The sequence below is a fragment of the Varroa destructor genome, unplaced genomic scaffold (genome assembly GCF_002443255.2).
Source record: "Varroa destructor unplaced genomic scaffold, Vdes_3.0 BEIS01000003.1, whole genome shotgun sequence".
NCBI classification, from domain to species: domain Eukaryota; kingdom Metazoa; phylum Arthropoda; class Arachnida; order Mesostigmata; family Varroidae; genus Varroa; species Varroa destructor.
In genome coordinates, this window is record NW_019211456.1 from 27,504,846 (window position 1) to 27,528,742 (window position 23,897).

General features: G+C 39.8%; 1 protein-coding gene and 1 long non-coding RNA gene across 4 annotated transcripts in view; one reads left to right on the top strand and one right to left on the bottom strand.

Moving 5' to 3' along the window:
* The window catches only part of LOC111247040 (uncharacterized), a 138,426-nt gene that overhangs the window by 78,387 nt on the left and 36,142 nt on the right, over positions 1-23,897 (bottom strand). The gene's annotated exons all lie outside the window — the stretch shown is intronic.
* Positions 725-23,108, top strand: LOC147756753 (uncharacterized). The gene is made up of 3 exons (XR_015324720.1): positions 725-987; positions 21,205-22,380; positions 22,738-23,108. It is a non-coding gene; the product is annotated as an uncharacterized LOC147756753 (long non-coding RNA).

A 23,897-nucleotide genomic window follows, 5' to 3' on the forward strand; every position in this document is an offset into this window, starting at 1 on the left:
TCACTCGGTTTCCGCATTTTCAGGATTTGTGACTATAACTTTGTAACATGTTATTTGCGAAGTATCCATTTTGGCCGAGATAGCCCTTAGACTTTAAGGTCTGCTACCGTGAAAAATCTCCCTGATTACGGCAATGCGTTTTCGTCCCGTGGCTCCTGAAACCACCTTCTCGCTGTTCCTTAATCTAATTTTCGTTCTTGAAATGTTTGCACGAATTATGTTACTGTTCGTTTAAAACCTCTTTGACCAAATATCCTTATCTATCTTCGATGAATTTTCATAGTGTTATGGCACTCGGAAAACAAAGACTGGATCAATGAGCGTTGATTTTCGAAACTAAAGGATACCTTCCTTCTCCTGTTTTTATTTACAAGTCTTTATTCAAAAGTGAGGTATTCATTAGACAAATTTTATCTGCTAGCCTAGAAGTTTGATAGTTCGGTTGAAGTTAGAAGGATGATGACTTCTCCGTACTGTTAAATTCTAACTCACTGTTTGACGCGATAGTGCTACGTCATGTACTACGCTCACAGCGTCTATAAGTGTGACCAGAACATACTATGTATGTAAAAGCTGTGATACAAAACGGGACTCAAGCAGCGATTTATCTAATTTATAGCCACTGTCAGCCATTGTTGGTTCCCGAAGAAAGGTACCGTCTACAATTATGTGGAACAGTAGATCAACCGTTGCACATTGTTACATGACGTCGTTTATTACACAGTTTATATGACGTTCACAGGCAGGACGTCACAGACAAAGGCCTAGGAGGTATTATAATAATATTGCAGCTGGCATAGACAACACAAAACGTTACCATACATCATTGCAAGATAACAAAACTGAGTTGATTTATACAGACGGCGTTATGTACGTAGCGTTCGAAACACAACAGGTCAGCTGAACTTGACACAAATTAACTCTGTATTTATGGCATACGCTTTGATACTGGTAGTGCGTGACTGTGTTGTATCATACTGCAAATCGGTTAGTAAAGCAGATTGGTTTTATAGCGCCATTGTGTTTCTAGTAACTTTTATTATTTTTATAGTGATATTTCTAGTAACACACAATAGGAAACTGCGCAATATAGGCTTCTTTCGTACACTGGAGGAACATCTACCTTATTAACAGGCTTTGTAGACGACCTCGATGTCAGAGAAGGCCCGTTTGGCCATGTCTTTTAATTCAGTTTAATAACTCATTAGAGGTTTTGACCGAAAGTCATCTATGAGTAAGTATACAGATAAACTTCTATATTACATACCGGTACTTTTACATTTCTCTATATGACCTATTCGCTGCAAAAAACAACAAGCCGTAACCTAGGTAACTTTGCTAGAATTAGGTCTAGCTAATTTATTTTCAGCTCAAATATATATATGACAGGCATGTAAGCTAACCCGTAATATGGTTTACGACCGCCAGGCTTCTAAAGCGTATGGAGTGGAACACCTAAAGATTGCCTCCAAGAGCTCACCGCAAAAACGATATATATTGTACGGAAAATCTAAGCACCGTAAATTTCTCTATGGAAAAAAAAGTCGTATATCATCAATATTTAAAATTGGTAAATACGATGAATCCCTGAACGGCGTTGCCTTAGAGGATCTAATTATTGTCTACAGAGTTGTTTTCCTGGTTGGGCGTTACCTCTAGTAGGCGGAGCTTTGTTATATTTTATTACGGAAGCCTTTTGAAACTGTTATTATATTAACAAGGAGAGGTGAATCTAGCACATCTCAAATGGTTTAGCAAATGGAAATTCGGTTTTCCCATATCGGACAAAAAAAAGTCAGGTTCGATACTGAATATAAAAAATAATGAAACAAGGTAAAACTAGGTCCTGCCACCCTCGACATTCTGCATCCTGTCCGATAGGTCTTGCCTCACTACATCAGGATATGCGTTCCAGCATATAAACACATAACGTATGCATTCAAAAGTCAGAAACCCACTTTTTACAACGTGGGGGAGCTCAGTGTACATCTACACAACCTGTCGGCCTAACTGGGGCTATGTTATATTATTAAGGTTTTTTAGGCCGCTCTATGTACCCCCGCCTGGAACCGTCCCTAAGCGACTCTCTACACATGCAAATAGGTTAAATATATCTTTATGAAAGGCTCGTTACCAATAAACAATGAGAGGCAGCTTACCAGTTCGTTGAGTCTATTTAATTTATAAAGCGTCCTAACTATGATATCCTATATGTATAAAATGTCTTGACTAGAATGTAGATTTTATCGAAAAACCCGTGAAGAATTCCCGTAGGATTAATTAACTTACAAATAAACACAAATCGAAAAAAAAATAGAGTTACTGAGTTAGTTCACAGGCATGGCCGAGGGCGAGCTCAAAAACCACTCGATTGTTTACAGGCACACAATTTGATCTGAGAGTAACATTTGTTGACGAAGCGCATACGCATTCCAATAACGGACGCAGACGCCCGTACTAGGCCCTCGGGCAATTTCTTCAAAGTCTAACAAAAGCCACCCCTAGGAGGTTTTCGGGGAATATATATATATATATATTCCCCGAAACGTATAAACGTTGCTAGCGTTTCATAAATGTACGCACATCTTTACTTTTAATCAAGTCTTGGTTTACAAAGCTAACTTAACCGTCAGAATCCTGACCCACGCCATGATCTGATTGGACAAAGCCCGCACAAAAAAGCCGTTCTATGTATGATAACGTCAACTAGGCCAAATACATTGCAGATGGAGAGTGTGTATCGCAAACGTAGATGCCTTTCAAACAGTTCGGCGCTACATTTGTAATAATAAGTTATACTGGTCTTATTATCGTTTTTACATGTACGTCACTGACTGAATAGAATTTACAGTCTGGCCTAATAAAATACTTGGAATCTAGCTTAGGAGCTCATAATGCGTCTTACAATCATTGACTGCAACATGCTTGCGAAACACTGTATGAATGCATTCATTTCATACTACACATACTATATATATATATATATATATATATATATATATATATATATAGATGATTCGACATACGTTTAACAATAGGTGAGGTGGAGTTGGCATGCATCTATGTAATAGTGTTAAGCAATAATAACATGTTGACTAGTGACTTTAGTTGTGTACGTTATGAGGTAAGTTATTTGTGTGTTCGCGGATGATGTTTGAAGAACATATAAATCCGTTGAATAGAAAATGTATTTTAGGTAGTTATTTAGGTAGCCGCTGAGTGTGATCATCGATATCATGATTAAATTAGGCCAACGATTTTAATTGAGCCAGTACGCGAGGTGAATAGGAATGAAAATGTGAGGGTCGTTTGAAGTCGTTTTTTAGAGGTAAATTGCGTTTGACAGAGCTCAACCTGCCAGAATTGTTAATGTATTAATCGGCTGCTCCGGAAGCGGTTCCCTATGAGAATCGTTTGGTACAGATTATGACCTAGGTCAAGGGTTGGAAAGATCTGAATTAAAAACGTTTCGGGATATACTAATAATGCAAGATTGACTCAAACTTATATTGAAGAACACATTCGGATACATAAAGACCTCATATTCAATTAGGCAGGAGAAATCGATAAGAGAAGTGTTCATTGTCACAATACACACAAAGCCGCTGTAGTATTGGCCTTTCAAGTTTCAGGAAAACGGCTGTTGTAAACATGGGACAGCAGGATGTTTTCTGTGTACTGCAACAAGGGCATCATTATACCAATAAGTTTTATAAGCGATTCATCATAACGAGACTTTTGTTCAATTCACTGAATCAAGCGATGAATACAATATGTGATCCAAAATGCCGTGTCCACAAGTCGCTGAAGACAGCTACACTGTGTCTTAGACAACTGGATACTGAGATTGGCGGGGAACCATGACGCTAAGGGCTATGTTAGCGTTTGCTTACCGAACAAGACCTAACAGGAACGCCGTTGCGTAGTAATGCTATTGAGGTTCTGAAGAGACATTGTTTCTGTATAGTTCTATTGTAACATAAACAATCAGGATTGCACATGTGCTAATGAAAGATGATCTTCCGCCAGAAGGTAAGACTCACTGTCGCCCTTTACGTCCACAATCAGTGAGTGGTTAAACACCTCACAAGAAGTGTCTTCATCAATACTTTCACACACGAAATGAAGGTCGAGTGGACTTACTTCTAGTAGACATACTACAGGGAACTGTCAATATCTATTAAGAACTGCATGGATTCCAGGAGCCGCTACCATCCCTAAGGCTGTGCTGTGCCTAATTGACTAGTCCATCAGTACGCCGAAAACGACATATAATTTAGTCAATAGATGTCTAGCCAATAAGAGCAAACTTAAATCTGAGCAAACCTACAATGATAAATGCTAGCAAGAGTAGAAGTATGAGTATCAGGTGAACTTACTCTGATTGACACTGACATGCTAATATGCACCAATAAGAACTTACAAACGTTTAAGATGTGTTTCGCCTGTAGCGTTTACCACACAATTTATGGAGCTTACATTAGACAAAAATCTGAGCTCGCGCATTATAAAGTGCTGTACATTAGCTGGATGAGTTGGCCAGGGACGCTAGGAAAAACAGCGTGCGTTTATACTCGTCTGTGCAATACATCATAGTGTGCGATTTTTATAATTATTCACAAAAAAGCACGAAACATGTACAGTATCAGAGATAAAAACAAAGAGGCCTATTTATAGGCTGTGGAGTATTTTGGATAATAAACAAATTAACTAAATGTTCAAAAGACCTTGTATGAGATCCATGAAATAGGGACTATACCTGTAGGGGAGGGGAGGGGGGGCAATAGAATGGAACGCATTGAGTTAGGTACGTCTGAAGTTGAGGAAACTAAACGAAAGCTTCACGGAGAGTGGTACAACAGAAGACGTTTGTTGTAGAATGCTCGCCGCTATGTAAATCTGATTGGAATATGCTTTAGGACGTCATTTTTGTATCTGTATTCAAAGCTATAGAGACTATGCGGGGCCACTACAGATTCACAATGCAGAAAAGAATGTTAACGCAAAGCACAAGTGAATTTTCTCGCTAATCTAAGCTGCGAACACCTCAAGCAGACAGAACGAAGTCCAGTTAAACAACAAAATCATTTAACGATGCCGATGTGACAAATTTGACGCCACGCTTCTGATATAATACTTTGATAACGAACCGGAAGAGGCAAAAATAACGTGCCGCGCCAATACCTGGGCAAGCTACGGGTACAGGGCTGTTATCACCTAATTGGTTGCTTCAGTTCTGAGTTATGATTTATTGAGTAGCTGTACACATTTACAAGTATTTGGACAGTGGAAATATTCGGTCCTATAGTTCGAGTATCTGCGGGCTCTCTTTAACTCCTCGAACACGATTATCTGTTTCAAAGACCGGCAGGTGGGGCTGCCAGTCCGTGCTTTCCTTTTTCTAAGGCGCACCTACCAAAAAAAATGTCATATCTGTTAGGAGGTATCTCTGTAAAAAACGTCCTGTAAAAAAAGTTGGGCCTAATCCAGCAACGGTCTTTTTCTTTTGCAGCAGCGTGACAGCACCCTAAAGAAGGGCAAAACAAAAGCGCATTAGGCCGGTCACGTCGGTTCAAAGTAGCTTGTATCACATCTATAACCGGATTCCGCTCTTTTCGGTCGATCGTTGCACTGCTCCCCTCCGCCCACGCCAAACGCTATTTATTACGTGCCGTGTAGCCTTCGTCTGCTTGAATTTAACGTGCTCGGAAAGCTCTATTTTGTTCAGTTTTTATTTATTCAGTTGTTTTAATCATGAATCTTATTTATATTTCACACTCCATTTCCCGTCTTTCTGCCGTTCGTACCGGCAAGTTGACCTCGATGATGATTCGAGCCTCTTTTGACGCTGTGTCATTCACCTCATCAAAAGACATCGCTCAGACAGAAAACATGCGTTTTTGTGAGAAGTGAAATGATCACTTGCGTTTTATTATTCAGGAGCCTGACCACACTGACGGTCGAGCATAAAGCGAACCATGTCGATGGGTTCAAAATGGTAGAATTATCACATGAAGAACTGTTTAATAAACAGGCGTCGAGCAACAAGATGGCGCGGAAAAGTTTTGAGGTCATAGGGAATTAAAAAACAAACTAAAAGAAAAATGGACAACAACAATCTAAAAAGAGAGGAAAGCGAGTCCCCGATTTATATCATTAGCCGCTTATTGAAGGATAGTGAGGCATAATGTATGATCATTTTTTTTTTTTTAAAAATAGTGGAAAGCTGAGTTGTGTGATAAATGTGATCGTGCAAACAGCGGTAGCATTAATCTTCCAACTACACGTAGACGATAGCCAAATGAACGCTGGAGAAGAATGAAAGACATTGGATTTAGAAAGAATTTCGCGGGCTAGGTATGAAGAAAAATACTGGAAATACGATTATTTCAAAGAGGCAATATGGTGCTAACAAATTCTGTACCGATACTTTATATGCGGTATGTACGCAATTTGTGTGAATAGAGTATATTGCAAACAATCAAGAGAGGAGCAATACAAGGATGGTGTCTGCACCGATCAAACTCATACTCGCAATAAAGGTTCGCTCCTGGCACTAACAACACTTATTTCTTATTAATTTTTGCTTTATCTAAAGGCTGAAGCGAGAAACTCCGATATATATGTCTTTCAACGCGTAGCCTTAAAATGCACTCTATACCATTATTGGACGGTAGATCACGGCAGGAAGGATTAACCAACAGCGATATAACGGGCTATATATAGTACTCATTTGATGAAATATGAAAATGTCTCTATCTGGATTCTCAACTGCGTATCTAAAAATTATGATTTTTGCCTGATACTCCAGAGTCGACATGCTCCCCTTAACAGAATAACATTGGAAATTAGCCAGCATCCAAAACACATTTAAATTCTTATTAAAAGGCTGAAGTGTTTCGCAAGAGGTGGATTTTCAAAGAACGCAGTAGGGATCCTGTCACGTTTCGACGATGGTCAATGGTACATGTAAAATGACTGTATTCTTGGAAGTTATATTTGGGAAAATGCTGCTAAAGTGACACCAAACGTCATCAGACCGGAGTGCGCACCTCTAAAAAGCTTTCCTTTTCAGACACAAATATATCTCTATCGTGAGAAAAACTCATTCATTCATCACTCCAAAACATTATCCATAACGCTGTAGTAAACCTTCAGAACCTCATAAGGGCAGAGAATTCAATATTTTTTGAGAGCTAACAGGAAAAATTTAAGTAACTTTACTGAGCTAGGGTTCTAGCTCGGGAGTCTGTAACGATGATTCGCTCTGTTGCTTTTCAGTGCATTCTAGGAAATTTGAAAATAACAACCGAATAACACTCAGCGTATGAGCTGCTGGTGTTTGTAATATGACTGTTTAAATAAACAATAGTAACCTAACAATGACAGTGAACCAACCAAGACGACGACAAAAAAAACGCCATTTCATGTACATAGATAAAAACTCTCACAACTACTTGCGCTTCACTGGTGGAAGCATGCACGAACTTGCAGATAGCTACGTCATAGTATGTCTATTATCAGGAAACAAACGACTGTCATAATCTAAAGTACTTGGTCTTGATTGGCATTGTATAGTTTAAAACGATCAATAGTAAAGATTCGAAGAAAGTACGATGTGCCCAACGATGTTTGTGGAAATTTAATTTGTATATGCAGTTTATTATAATCGCATGATATAAGCATATGTTAGCCGTGTTTTTTTGGCGACGGATAACAAAAACGATTCGGTGAAGCCCATAATGGCATCTTTCGATGTGATCCAAGGATACAACCTAACGTTGCTTTTATTTTCCTAAATGTCTTGCTCAGTCGAATCGGTCAAAGCCATTCTGACCTCGGTTTTCAGATAACAATAATATCTGACGAGACGTCGGGTTTCTCAGAATCATTTTAGAGCGGTGTTGAAAAAACGCTTTGTCTTTAGCAGTGCAGTGGACACTCCCTATTCTACTATTCAGTATTCTAATAATGACGATAATGTATGCAGAACGGATCCTGAGACATTACGACACAGCTTTACCTTTCGACCATGATTTATGTTTTTTCTAAGACAAGTCAGAGTGCATACGATAAAATATATTTCATTTGTCTTCGACTTTTCTTGTCTTTCCAAGTGAACACTCAATTGAGGAATCAACCACCTCGAAACACTTCGTTTTCCTTTTTCGCCGTGGAACTATTGAGGAAAGATGTCAACACTAACTGTTATACATGTGTCCTAGGTGTTTTATTATCACCTGTTATTAGAGTTGAGGGCGGAACATAGATCGAGTAATAGGCGCTACGGATGAAGGCTATTTGTGTTGAACTGCACATTATCCCTTTGGCTTTTCAGGAGCGGCTTGCACCTTGTTTACCTTGACGGCCACTACTACCCTTATGCGATCTGTCGCCGAAACTGGTTTTCTGCTGGACTAGAGACATACAGGCCTTGACAGTAATAATTACCGTTCCCTGTTAGCCTGTTAGGTTTTCTCTAGGACAAAAATACGGCACCTTAGGGGCCTCTTCACATGTCTATTCCCCTACAACACCAAACAGCAAGGAGCAAACGGCTGTGCAAAAAACAGCGAATTAGTAACAGATTACGTAAGCGGCGACAAAGAACATATTCTAGATCCTATGTACTTGCTTGTCTACTGATTCGAGCTGATTTTATCACATTAACGCAGCTGTAGTGACCATAATTATAAACCGTGCTGTTTTTCAAACGTTTGTGGGAACATATGGATCAGTGGTATAGGCGTTCAAAATTTAAATACACATGTCTATTTTGGGCAGTTCAGCGTGACAAGATTGCGCTGAATGGTTCTCACTCTTGCGGCTAAACGGGTGGACTTCAGCTCTTTCGATCATTTTCTTATTGGCAATGATCCCAGACGTTCTTTAAGGCAACGAAGTACGTAGTTGTGCTTTTACCTGTGTATTCATGTGTATGTGTGTGTATGAGAAATAAAAACATGCTATGCAAAGGAGGTATTATTATCTGGCCGTATTTGCATGTTATGAAGCTACGAATCTGGTAAAGCTAAATTTAAGACGTGAAAGTTCGTCCAGTTTAAAGTTGGTTTGGTGTAAGGTGTTCGGGTATGTATTATACGATAATATTATTTGTTGTCATATACAAAAGTATGAACAATGGTATGCCACGGAAATGTTTAGGGAGTCGCGTTTCTCCAATGACCATAGATAATCCAGAGTAGAAACCTCGACAAAATCTGAGAAATTATTAAATCTGAAGTTGACCACACGCGAACTGAAGGAACCTCAGCTAGGGGACTAAAAACAATAGCCGATAAGTTATTTCTGTTTACCAGGATTAATAACTTCGAGTTCGAAACACTGTAATGAAGTTAGTCATAATGATATCTCGTATACGCCTTATTTTAATTATGTTGCACTAATGTCAAGCGTTCTAGATGCGTTTATTCGATTTGTTACGGCCTATGTCAAATGCCCTGCTGAAATTGTTACATCAATATTTCAGTGGGTATTGTTGAATTGGAAAAAAATACGCTGTCTACCCGTAATCTATTATACATATGTGTATCTATTGATCTGGTTTGTGTAGGAACTCTTAAGAGTGCTTACACAGATAAGATTACCATAACAACAGACAGCACACTCACGAATGGCGCTTGAAGGCACAACATGCTCGACACCCAGCTGCGTGGGTGACAGCGGCCTTCGTTGGAAATTCATGAAGCATGTATTCGTTTTCCCGATTAGGGGCGGCTATAACAGAAAATCGTCTGCTATTCTGATTATGCCCCTGGGGTGCGATAAGGATAGTACAATGGCCTGAGAGGTTCAGATAGCTTTTTACAGGCTCTCTCCCCTTTTGTGTCTAGTCTGTCTCAACATTGCAACGCTCAGATAACAGAATCTTCGATTTTCTATCCAATGGTCAGCGCAAGTATAAAAATAAAGGTGAAGTGGTGGTTTGTCCACGTGGACATCATTGACAGGTATACGAGGCGTGTTCGTCATCAGAAGAACTTAAGATCTGTTCTGAATGTTAATTAGAGCAGTCGAGCCTGCAAACTGTTGTCATCCGTGATAAAAAAAATTGTATGACTGACCAGCATTTTTGACGACATAGATGGCAATAAGGAACTGTTTTGGTCTCAGATTTTTACAGGGCCCTCATTATTACGCATGCATGTAAATATACGCGCTGGCCATGTACACGTCTACTTATTTATATGGAAACCATGACTGTAGTACAGCAGTAAAACCGCTCTTGTAATTATGTTCGCATTATTAAATATGAGGCCTTTGCAAGCAAATGAATGATGATACGTGTCAGAAGTACTTTTTTGCACACTTGTTTTAGCGCTGTGCCAGCTTTTGAACAGTTACATAGCTACAAAGACCAAGATCAAAGGAATAAGCAGGTTGAAACCAACACTGGATATTCTTTTGCTCAATCCAAGAAGTGATGGTATAACGATGAAATTTGGCATCAAGTAACCAAACTGAGTACTTTCTATTGCCATGCCAACAACCGATGAGTCTCTTGAGGAACATGAAATGACGGGCTGTTCATTTTCCGCGAATAACAGATGTTATTGATGCCCATGGCAATTAGAATTACTATCTCACGTTTGAACCCATTTGCCACTGCCACCGAACTTAATTTCTCTCCAGGATAATGCCATTATCTCGCCTGGTTTCTCTCCAGCTGGCGGTAGAGATTCATGTTCTATGGCAGCTGTAGGTTAAGGGCGGGTTTCTTGTTGATTAAAATTCCACGTGAAGTACACCACACGCAGTTCCAACTGATCTGGGATCAATTCCCTTTTCAAATCCATTATTGTCGATTTTCTAATATTCGGCTTATAATTTTGAAACACGTTACGTCTGAATTTTACAGAGATTTCCAAACTCTCCTTTCGTGACAAGCCTCTTCGATTGCGTTCTCGTTCGTTGGGTCTCGATAATTGGCCACCTTCTCGCTGGTCCTCAGCACTCCAATGTCCGTTCTTGAAGCATTTGCACTATTCACGAACTCACTTTCGCTGAAGGTCTTTTTGTTTAGTATTTTCACTAGTGTCTGATGAATTCCCTCGGTGCTGTCTGTGGCTTTCGAGGAACAAAAACTTGAGAGCCGAACGCCGATTTCTAAGACTAAAAGATTTAATTTAGTGTAAACTCAATAATTGTGTATTTACGAGCTTTCTGAAGAGTGGAACGTTTGCAAGCTGAATTTCGTCTGCGCATAACTCAAACGTTATTCGGTTTCAAAGTCGGTCAGATTGGCTTAGGGCAATCGTTTCTCTTGATCGACGCCCAGGCTGGATTTTTATCGACGTTATCCCATCGCCATCGAGACACGTTGAAAGATCTACGTTTAATTATAAAGACAAAAGCTTTATTGATCTGGAAAGGTAGGAACACAAGGAGCGTCGGTAGGTTTAGTGTGAATATGGGCTGCACCTGCTTTCAAAATATTTAATTATTTTTTCGCTAATGTTTGAATATAAATGAACCTACCGCTTTAAAACTAGTATTCAGTTTAGAATTTATTTAGTATTTTTTTTTAGTATTTTAGGTAGGACAATTTGTGTTCGGGTATCATTAACAAGCTACAGAGATTATTTTTGCTGTTAATCACACATCATTTTCGGGTGATGAAAGAGTTTATTAAATAGGGCCTTCAAATTATTTGCCAATGAGTTCGTCCAGTTAAAGAAATTCTATGTTTTGCCTATCTTCTTACTGGCTTATCGTCTTACTTATCTAACTACGAAATACACAGCGTCAACAACTAGAGGTGAGCTAGTAGAAAAAACACTAGCTTTTAGGTAATTTAGCAAAAAACATCCACTGACAAAACATCTTGCATCTACGACAGTACACATATTTTATGATATGATTTTAAACGCACCAACTTGACCTTAGTATGTGCGCTATTCATTTCAGAACGACTAGAGCATAGACAGTGATATACAGATAACATATATGTCCAGAGTTGAGACGCAAGCAGTAAAATTTGAAGTTTCGTCATGAATTTTTTCATATATAGGGTTCATCAATAGTGTTAATCGGTTAGGTTGTCCAGCAAATTGTTTGCGGCATTTATCTTGCTTCATGTAGTCGATACGCGTACTGCTCACAGTCTTGGTTAGTTCACTTTATCTAGTCATTGGCCTTTGGGCATCCGGTTAACGTGGGTTCCCATCTGCTCAAGCACTATTTCCGTCTAATTAGATAAGAACGCTTTTAGACATCATTGTCTTGTCTTGTTTTAATGAAATTATTTTTAAGCATGTTCCCCGAAATCAGGCGGAGGACGGTGAGCGGCTTAGCGCCGCTGTTTCTGCCGCAGAAGAAAAAATAACAAATATTTTTTTTCCATATCTTCTGAATGGACCGACTCGATCGAGAAGTGTCACTTAAGACTGGTCCGTTGTTCGAGCGAGACGTCGAGAGTATCTCCTCCGACTGCACAGCTACAACTAAAATAGTATCAGAATTTTTTGACGCCACGACAATTTAGCAAGTGGCTACAAAAATAACTGGTCTCCTGTACTGTAAACAGAGCCCGATGAGTACAGCCGATACCCATATCGCAGGAAGGAAGGTTTGTCTGTATCTGTATGCGGGAATATAAATACTGATAAAATATCAACAGCAACGTCAATTCGACGATAAATATACAAACGTGGAACAAATTTTGCTCTCTGTTGAGTCGGGCGAGATTAAGGAGGGTGGCGTACACAAGTCTTCCACCACTTTGAAATGATCGGATTTTGGGCGTTACAAGTGTCATTTACCCAAAGAGATGCCACAGGCATAATAATTAATAGGGGCAAAGAAGCCAGATCTACTGAAAGAAGGTAATGAAACCAAAATGTCAATTGCAGGACTGTGTCGTCATTTATCAGACAAGCTCTGTCTGTCACTCGAATGCGGGTGTACTCGGCAGAAAATGCTGACACTGGCAGATTTCGAAATAATTTGCCTAATGAGATACAACAAAAGTGAGGTTAAATGGAAATCGAGCTTTATAGGGGTAGCGATTACTTGCGTATTGGTGAAATAGATTTAGTTTCATGCGACGTAAGTGACGGTTATCCGGTAGATTAATAGCAACGTTACGATTACTCCTTTCGGCAACACCCACTAGTAATCGGTCTCATCCTATAAATCCACAGGCCTCAAGTAGCTCTGAGCGGGCTACCTTAACGTGTTAATGATTTACTGCATTTCAATGCTTCAAAAACTTTGTATTTGTCGACACCGCGCGGGGGAGGGGGTACTAGGCTGAGGTATCGTTCTGATCACCGCTACAGGTGTGCTACTCCCTTCACAAGTGACCGGAACATATAGTTATCTTTAAACCGCACTTACACACCCGAATGCAGTATTTTTTTTTGGTAAATCCTTATACACCAATCATCCCGTGAAGTAGTTGTGCTGACAAGAACTTCGCAAAGAATATCTAAAGGGTGAAATGTAGTCAGCTGTCACGAAACATTTTTGTTTGTATCATGTCACGCCAAGTATCGTACAACAAAGCGTTGTAAATATAACTCGGCAGAAGATGGATAAAGGTTGAGTTTCTAATAATTTTTGGCCACCTAACAAGAATATGCAGCTGAAATTATAGTAGCGATATGTTGATGTTTATTGGGTTTTTAGGCTGATGTCCGTCCAAAACGGTAGCCAGCCTTATATTTCTACCGGCAACTTATAAATTTCGCTATCATGCCCATTTTTGCCAACACGTATGTATTCGTGTTTACGTATTGAATAAAACAAGTTATTAGAACACAATAGTACATATTTTTTCGAAGATATTCTTTTTACGAACATTACAAAATATGATAACAAACCTGTTAACAATATAAACTAGCTCGTCTATTCAACGATTCTGTCATTTTCCCATTATCTTCCTTGTTGTATACTCTGTTTAAGCGATATGCGGAAAGCGCGTCCTGTAGTTTTATTAACTGGTAAAAGGACGAGAGCTATCGGAACGGCCCTGTTAAAGTTGAGGTTAATGAGTTATTGCACATAATATTTAATACCACCCCCAACTATGCTGGTCAATACTATCATTGCGAAGACAAGTATATTGATATGTTATTAAAGCTTAGTTTAGCAGTATCTTGCATACAATGGACGTTGTCGTAGCACGTTACTGTGTAAATCCTATTTTGTTTACATCGTATCTATGAAGCTGAACCTATAGGCGAAAAGGTCATTTTATATATAATATAGGTGAAACGTAACCGTCATAGTCATTGCCGTTGTTGCCAGGACGACACCACCCGGCGTAGCTCTGTTTATTAACTGCAAATAAAACTGAATCGTCCTGCTCAGCTTTGAAAACTGCTAGTATGGGGCTCTTGCGGCTGTCACACCCCGTATATTTTTCTTCGCCAGGCCAAGCGATTCCTGTCTCCCAAGGCTGACAGATAACTAAGGCAAAGAAAAAGTTTTCGAGCGAGATAAAGTTACCTCTGTACTTGTTCTTATAGCAGTACCTATCCATATACGGATGTCTATCTGCGATTTTGCTCATTTACCGTTTGCAAAGCTTTGGCTGATATGTTTAACATGCCATGTTACCGACAGAATGTAAAGCTATCCGTACGTATCACATTATGGACATGTACATAGAGCAGAAGATACAGATTTAGAGTAACCGAGGTGTTAAGCTCACCGTAGCTCTTTATTCGAATTTAAAGTGAATCATTGGTTTCATGAATGTCTTGGACGATGATCACAATTGCTGCTCTGATAGGCCTGCGAACAACCATAAATCAGATAATGCTTGCGTATAGAGATCTAATAACGACTAGCAAAAGTAGGCGATTTAGTAACGGTTTGCAGAAGATGGGTTGAACAAAGAAAAAAATCGACATTTACTAAGATACGGAAGAACAAGGGATGATACGTGTACAACAGACATTTACTTACGCTACCATTTCTTGCCACGAAATTTATCGAAATTTACAGTTGCTCGAGTATCTGTACGCCGAGCTGTTCGGTTCTGCTCTTAGTTCCGATCGGGCTTCTTCCTTGGACCGTTGGATATTACCCCATCGAGATCTCTAAATGCTACTCAATTCTCCACTTGATAAAAGGGTCAAACGTGATGTCCTCGAATGAAAAACGTGCTCGTGTAGAATTTTTCCAATCCACTTCACTCATACAGCACTTTTTTTTTCGGAAGACACCTGTCGCCTTCCGCACGAGCCGAAGCGCGTTTGCATATATATATATTTGCGTGATAGCACATTTCGATGATGAACCTGTTGCTCCATACAAAAGTTACAAGAGCCAAAATATGGCCACCATTGCCGATTTTAATGCTGTCACAAAAAGCGAATGCCGCAAGCAGCGCACCAACAGGCAGCAACTCGGTTATAGTACAATATTCACGATCAATGAAGATCTAGTGGTAGAAGTCTAGTAGTGGCATCGTATACATATAAAAAGTGTTGCATAAACATGTTTCCGTTGAAAGCCACAGTATGTTTTCGACCTCTTAGCCATCTATTTTCGATATATTATCAAATAAATTCCCATATATGGTGACATATTGTCAGACTGCAGGTGACAAATACAACGATGACCCAATTTGCGCTCCTCTAGGGCATTTGTATATATCGTATTCGAATACCCATCTGTTTCTGCTTATAAAAAAAAGATTAAACGTACATAATTATGTACTCGTTTACCCTGCCTGCAGAGGCAACTGCTGAGAGCTTATGTAAGGGAGATAAATAACAGTAGTTGTGAACATATCGTACTCATTATGGTTCAGTTGAGCTGACCATCTCGAATTCACTGTCAAGCACATGAAGAAATACGGGGTACAGAGAAACGCAGTGGGTACATAGTTGTAATTTCAGTAAGCTTCCCAGCACGTGTAAATGAAACCTGTATTTTGTCACATAAAAAAAAAAAACCGAATCAGTAACATTTGTTTTTGTTTGAAAGCTCCCCGCATGTTGCTCACATTAGTTAGAAAGCAACTTCTTTTGCCTCTAATCCTATTGAAGTACTAGGACTCCAGGTGTTCCTAATGCAGACAAGGCGTCATTCACATCACGTACAGGAACAATAATATTCAGGTCATGCTTTTATCCAATGTAACAACACACTGCGGTCCAAGAATGCTCCGTAGGCTCTACGTGACGCCTTGGAGCATTGCAGGAACATTAAACTTTTTCCTTTTCCAATGGTTCCATTTAAGCCATACTGCGTTACTTCATACGGGTGTTGCTAGATTTATTTAGGTGTCTCTTCAACAGTCCGTTGAGATGAAACGGTAACAATAGCCATTCAGACCACACTGCTCCCTTTAATAACTAGGGAACTATCCCGACCTGTAACAGATATGAAGCTCCTGGATAATTGCAGTTATCCCAATTAGCACGCCGAGGAAATTTTGTGGACACCCGATGGTACCTTGTTAAGCCCGCAGGGGAGATGTTGAAAATGACCCCATCGACAGGCTCGACTGCAAGCAGGGGATGTCTGTCTATTTATCATACACGTACGGTATAATGAATTCTTTCTTTCTCATCCCCCTAGATCTTTTAATCAGTAGGTCAGCTTCCTTTTAAAATCTAATGAGATTTGCATTCTCGTCGATAGGTCACGAGTGCACCATCGAACGATACTGTGTTTGTTTCACTTCGACGGCGATTGCTGAGTCGCCAGGGCAATCGAATTGGCGAGGTTATTTATCATACCTAGTCAGTTTCCTCTATACACTAACCGGCTGCCATACTGGAATTATATACAGTGGTCATCATTGTGTAACTAATTTGTAAGACCAAACAGTCGCCCAGCCTTCACAGCGACGTTGTTCCCACCGAGTTTTCTATGTGCTTAATTCGTCTACTGGTCGCGCACAAAGCTCGCAAACAAAGTTCCAAAAGAGCGTTTCTTATTGGGTAGTTTTTGCGAGCTATGACTGGTATCCTGCATAACTAAGGTCTGTGTCGTATCGTACATCTGTAAAACTTCAGAATACAATGAAGATAGTGAGCAAGATGTTCTACGTAACCAAACGCGTGTCTATCTGTGTAAGCATTATTTGCTAATTGGCTGTTTCGTCGAAAATGCTGGCAGTCAAAGACTGCGATGGTAATTGTATGTCGATACGATCCGGCGAAATATACTTGAACTCAGAGAAACGTGTAACTAAGTGTTAGCGTCTTGAGCTTTGCGCCTGATTCACCTTGCTATGCAGGTCACACTTACCACTGGTTAAATGATTTGTTTTTACCGCGACGCATGGAAGCAGAGATGAGTAAAATGGCACAAAGTAGAAAAGCCCATTTGGCAAAGCTTCACATAGACTAGTGTGTTATATACAGACGGTGCTATGTAAGAGAATGGTTACCTAAAAAGTTCCGCTACATATCCTCTGTGAGAGATCAATTCAGAACGTATTTCAATACGCAATATCGTCACGACCTACTCTAATACGTCTCCTTATACACGCTTACCCAAACGAGCTGCAGTAGCATGACAAACTAGAACGGGTTGAGCGTTTCCGCTTACTGAGTTGCCCTTTGTTGGCCGCTACATATACTGTGGAGCGGAAGAACTTTTGCGTAGTTACCACAGGCCTGCCTAACAATGCGCATAAGCTGACCAGAAGCCTACGCTTCCGGCCAAACGGCCTTCAGTGAAGTTTATAGTGTCTCACAAACAACTCCTTAGCTGGCTCATTCGTCTTATTATTTCTATACACACGATTAAAATGCAACTGCTTTGTATAACCGTATCAGTTCTAAGAAGGCACTTAAGAAGGAAGAAGCAAAAAAAAAAGCAACTGATTCGGCTAAAATGACTGTTTCTACCTAATTTATATTCTCATATGTAACTTGGCTTACGGTAAGCCTTTCTATGTAGTTACACAAGTTGCACCCATATCAATGTACGTGGCAATGGCATATATGTTGAAGATGGCAACGAAAGCTCACAGCATATCTATACTGGGGTGGATTAGGTTAGTTTCATTCTTGCCCACATTCAAAACCACTCGCTTTTACCACAAAACTTACTCATAGATTAATATTATACTTCTTTCGGCACATACCTATAAAGAAAGCTTGTTGATAATCCAACGACTAAATAACGAAACTAGCTTCTAGGACTTACTTTAAGAAAAGTTTTCAAACGATCAAAAACACCTACCCTGCCTCCGATTTTGTCAACTTCCGTTCATTTTTAGACCTCATTTAATAATGCAATGATACAAGTATTTCGAAATCTGCTAATGGTACGCCCACGTAATGGTAATCCACCATTAAGTAATTGCTTGCCTGTTTCGACAGATATTGATATTGAATCCTTAATAGAGTTCTCTCTAGTTGCTGCCAGTAATCGCAAGAGATGCCCGCTTTATTTTTCTAATGCGCTTAAAACCTAGGAAAAACAAGCGCTCTGATATTATGATTTGGAATCTAATAGCGGTCAGGGTATGGTGGCGGATTGTCGTCGTTTACTAGCTGGGCCATGCCTCTTTAAAATTTCAAAAAGCATAAATGTGGGTATTACGTAAACAAACGCTGTGATATTTTCTCTAGATGAATGTTTCAAAGATTAAATCAAATTTGGATAGATGTGAAGCTGCGTTCAATGTAATTCATAATAGCATTGGGCACATAATCAATGCACGTGCACGAGATAAACATAGCAAAACTTACCTATCATTCTTAACTGAACATCAAGCATACAAATACAATTGGAAGGTCGGCAATTTTAATTGTATGTTAACTGCTAACTTGTACGTTCGGTGCGCACAGGTGTTGAAGCGTTCTGCAATAATAACGTAACTATCCATTGAATTTAGATATAGCTGAAGTGGTAAGTTATATTCCGTTTGAGTCGACTTACAGTTGCGTATCAAATCAGTTACACTTGTCCAAATAGTAACTCCCTCAACTTGAAAAAAAAGCACCAGGCATTCTCTTTTCCCTATTCTACTTCTCACACAGGTTGTTTAAATCCTTTGTTTGAGATGTCCTATCTCACAGGAAGTCCGCTAGGTTTTAGTGAATTACGAAGCTTATACATCTAGCAAGCAAAAGCAAAACGGGGAAAAAAAACAAGTACCCGACTTTAAATGCACATCCCAGCCTTTCCGCGTTGTGTACAGAACAACGTATGTCGAGTAAGCAAACAAGGTAAAAATCTCAAGCTCAAAACCATGGCTTCTGTTAAGGGCCACTGCTGGCAGCCTGCGAGTAACACATATAAGCTGGTTTAAAGGAAGTGGGAAAAAGCGCCATACCGGAGCTCCGATAAACGCGTGATCTCAGAAACGGCCATTATATAATTGTTAGCTCGTTTACATAAGGTATAGCAAGAGATAGTGAAGTTGAACGGTCAGTCCTCTAGGCACAAGGGTTTGAGGAGTCTCAGCAATATGTGACCCAGGCGCATCTTTATTCATATGCTGTACGATCACCCTTTAGAACCAGATGCGCCACGCTCTCACCTCATATAGAACCAGGGCCTGTATGTTGAAGTTTACGCTTTTTGCGCTATCACGATGGGACTCCAAAGTGTCACAGGTACAGTGCACTAGCTGAGGCCATTTTAAATATTCAACGCTGCGGAAGCCATTGCCGTCTACTTTACGCAGAAAACGCTTTGCGTTGAAGTTTGAAGCTTATAAATTTCCGAGAATTTCTACTTTCAAAGTTTGAATCTACCATCGATTCTAGACTAACCTTAGTAACAAACACACGTGCAGTCGAGCTTTTGTTAGTCAAGAGATGCGAAGTGAAAACACTACAAGTCCTTTATTTGCGATCCTATTATTTTATTACATAGAGCCGTCCCTGCAAACAGCAGCTGAATGCTGTGAAGGAAAAGTATATCTCTTACATTTGCGGTAGTACCCAAACGGCATATATGAGGGATATTCGTATAAGAGATAATGAATTCCTTTTTCCCTATACTGTCATTTACTTTTAAAATTATTGATGATACAAAAAAAAGTGATTTAATACATATAAATTTAAGATTTAATAAACAATATGAAACGATACTAAAATCCTTTATTAACACGCAAGTGTTTTGTATATACGCATGCTAACGGTCGTTTATATATGTATATACACGTAAGGGAAGTAGAAAACGTGTCTCCGTAGTAGCAGAGGGAGGTAACGTATTTGCCCACTAATACTAGAGATATGTTGTGGTGCGAGTTCGACGCTGAGCATAGACATGCGGTTTCGGGTGGGGAGCCAGCCAGCCGTGTGATGGAATGGCTAACGACGGTACCCGGCGCAAAACTCAAAGTAGAGATGGATAAAAGAAATGTAATACTTTATGACATCTTAGTAGATGTATATATATTTCATAACGCGATAAAGCTATCGTAAGCGTTAAGAATAACATACGGATATCTATGACCTAATTACAAGGAAAAGCCACGACGAGAGTTCATCATCCGGCATATAATTCTTCAGCGAAAAACAACAGTCTGTTTTTGTCTGTCACTCCATACCTCCGTCGCGAAAACAATCAGCATATAATTTAGACCTATGGGGCGACCAAGAAATCAGATAGCGTATTCCCTGGGTGCTGTACTTTGGTCACGTTTCCATATCTACTAACTACTAACTACCGAACTACGAACTGAGAAGCATTTACAGTGAAATCTTGTTCAGCTCGAATCATCAATTCGCTCCTGATAGAATTTGAATAAACAAAAATCTTTATCAGATCTTACTTTTAGGCAACGGAAAAACACTTGTATTTTCGCTTGTAGTTCCATGGAAAATCTACAAGTATTTCCTATTCATATTATAGAGCATGGTGTGGTTGCTTTTTAATCACGTAATAATAACAATAAAGACTGCTCATATTGTGTAAAAATCTAATGAAGAAAAACGAAATTGTTCGTAGACGCGTACCATATATAGTATCATTGTAACATAGCATTACGTATGCGGTACCTATACAGCCGACAGTGTCATACGAACAAACTGCCTCGACGTCACGGGTCGTCTCATGCTTTCAGACGGGGAACAATATGGTAGGAACCAACAAGTCCATAGGATATCTATAGGATACAAATAGCAAACGGGTCTCTCATTGCTTGGATGCCAACTCTTGTAGGGCAGTTCTTAGCATGCATTCTTCTATATAAACTGTTGTGCATACGTTGTTCTTTAAACTAGTTTATCTGTTCCTCTTCGACTGACGTTTCAGCGGTGTTGGCATCTCGAGCCGCCCAGCTATCGATCGAGATCTGATAAATCTGAATAGACTTTGAACCAATGTCGCACAGACAGTCGGACACCATCAGTCTACATATATGTATATAAAATGTAAAGCAAGATTATAGGCTTGATCATCAACTGGACGAAATTGGACGCGTTAACACGCAGTGGCAACTGCTGCTTGGGCGGCCGACAATGGCGGGTAGAGTTTTGCGAACTGTTTAGTAGATGGAGACTGGTTGAACTGTCGGCTCCTTACAAAAAACACATGCATTAGCTGCTTCACGAACAGTTTTATCGACTAAGTCATGCAGGAATACGACTTAGATACTTCATGTACGAGTAAAATGGTGCCTTTACCCTAAACATAGAGATACGGAATAATTGATACGTGTTGTTAGGCTCCTCAGACAGACGCTTGGCCTCAATCACCACCCAAAATCCGGCCGATTTCATAACGAACGATCCGTACAAGGAACGTTCTGTGTTACGTAATATAGGGAGAACAGCGTGAGCTAGAACACGTGCATAGATTTCGGCGCTAGCACACGTGGGAGATTATCATTAGCACTTTAAGCGCGAATATTAGTTGTGTGATATATAAGACAATATAAAAATTTTATAGCCAATTATAACCCTTTTGATTTTGAGATTACTATACAACTAGTGGTTTTAACAATTACTCGGAATAGCGGAACGGTAACATCGTTGCCTGCTGATCCAGCAGCTCGACTTCCGATCCGCGCACAGGCAAGAGTCTTCCTCAAAAAGACTACATGTAGGGCAATATACTGAGTTCAATAAATATGGGAGCATCTAGAAAATATGTGTCCAGGTAAATGTTTTGCAGCTGTAATAAACGAAAAGGGCAATTAGTCTAAATCGTCAAAAACTATGATAATTACATTGGTATCTACTGAAAGTCGATGGGCTATATTGAAAGACCTTTCGAGGGAATAATCGTTAAAGGGCACCCGTTAAAGAGCGTTAAAAAGCGTGAGCTACTGGTTTTTTTTATATGTTCTCCATAGTCTACTAAGCAATCCAATGCTTCTAGGTAGTGGCCAACCATTTTAATTATATAAGAACCTCCTGAGATTATCCTGTGTGTGTGTGTGAGATACTCGGCGATTATCTACTGAGGTGCCGAGACATCGTGACCACGGTGAGATCATTTATTTGCTTGACGTTATGCAAATCGCTTGTTCCGTCCACAGTATTATTTGTAGCCATTATACCCCTAGAGTACTTCATCGTTCATATTAATGTCTAGCCTCGGATAATACAACCCCTCTTCCTTCGAATGCAGTACACTTACGTAAAGAAAGTAGAATAGGGAGTATCTCAATTTTGTATAATGCCCACAGAGATGATGAAGAGATCCCCTTGTACGGCTCGAACAAATTTGAGCTGTAGCCGCTCTGGGCCTTTAAAAATGGGACACCTATTATGCGCCGAGTTGAATGTTGAAAATAAAATTTCTATAAATAGAAGCTGTATACGCATCGTTGTTTGTATGCAGGGATCGCTGAGGATGTGGTCACGAGCACTCGCAAGTCTTCGCACCATTCAAAGAGACATCCTTTAATAATAATATGTTGCAGTGCTAAATGCGTCACGCTCACAAGCTTCAATGGACTCACAGTGCCAACAGGGTACGTCGACGATGGGTGAAACACGTAATAGGGCAACAGCTCTAATCAGCAACAGGCCACTTCCAGCTGCAGTCTTCTAACTAAAATAGGGACTGTGTTTTATCTTCTTACCTATGCACCTATATATTTGTATGTTATGTTATATAACTACTAACTGAATGGCATAGAAAGAGAAGTATCCCGATTAAGAATGTAGTTACTTGTGTACGAGTAAATAAAGCTCTTTATATTTTCGTAACATGCATTTTTGAAAGTGACAACTCTGCCGACGCATATATATAGATGCGCGTTACTAATGGATAATTTATCTAATACATTTACTAATATGATCAGCATATAATCATGGTCATATAAATTGAAAGCTTAATTGTGCCAAACATGCCAGTTGTTGACATTGTGGACATATCAATAGCGAAATGATGCTTCATTTGCACACGACGCCTAGCTAGTTTGATTAATCAGTAGATCGTATGCTTGACAACTTTCTCTGTTTACAACAGTGAATAACACTTGGAAACCGGGGCCACGTCCTAGCTGGTATCGTTTAGGACCACGTGAGTCGTGTGGTTACGAAACACGTTACGCGCCTGACCTCGAGGTCAGTGTTGAGCCCGTTCGGCTCAACAAGATTAGCTCGTACCTACAGATAGGCTTCACCGCAACGCCATTATCACCACTAAATTTACGCCCATCAACCTACGCTGCATGGAACTTACGCCGCTCAACCGCTACAACGTCCGTCTTTCAATCTGGGATCCGAAAATGTTTCCGAGTTCTTCCTAATACACCCCCAAAAACGATACCGATTACGCTGCGCTAATAGAAACCTCTAGGCAAAATAGTACGCTGATCTTACCTAAAAAAAATCACTCATTAATTTTCGTAGAGACCTCGTCGTGATATTTGGTCTGACCGCACTGTCAAATATTTGAAGGCGCTAAATTCACAGAACGGTAACGAACGCTCTATTCCAAATCGTTACTTTTTGCGTCGACTGTCTTTATTTGTACAAACTGCTGTACAAAAG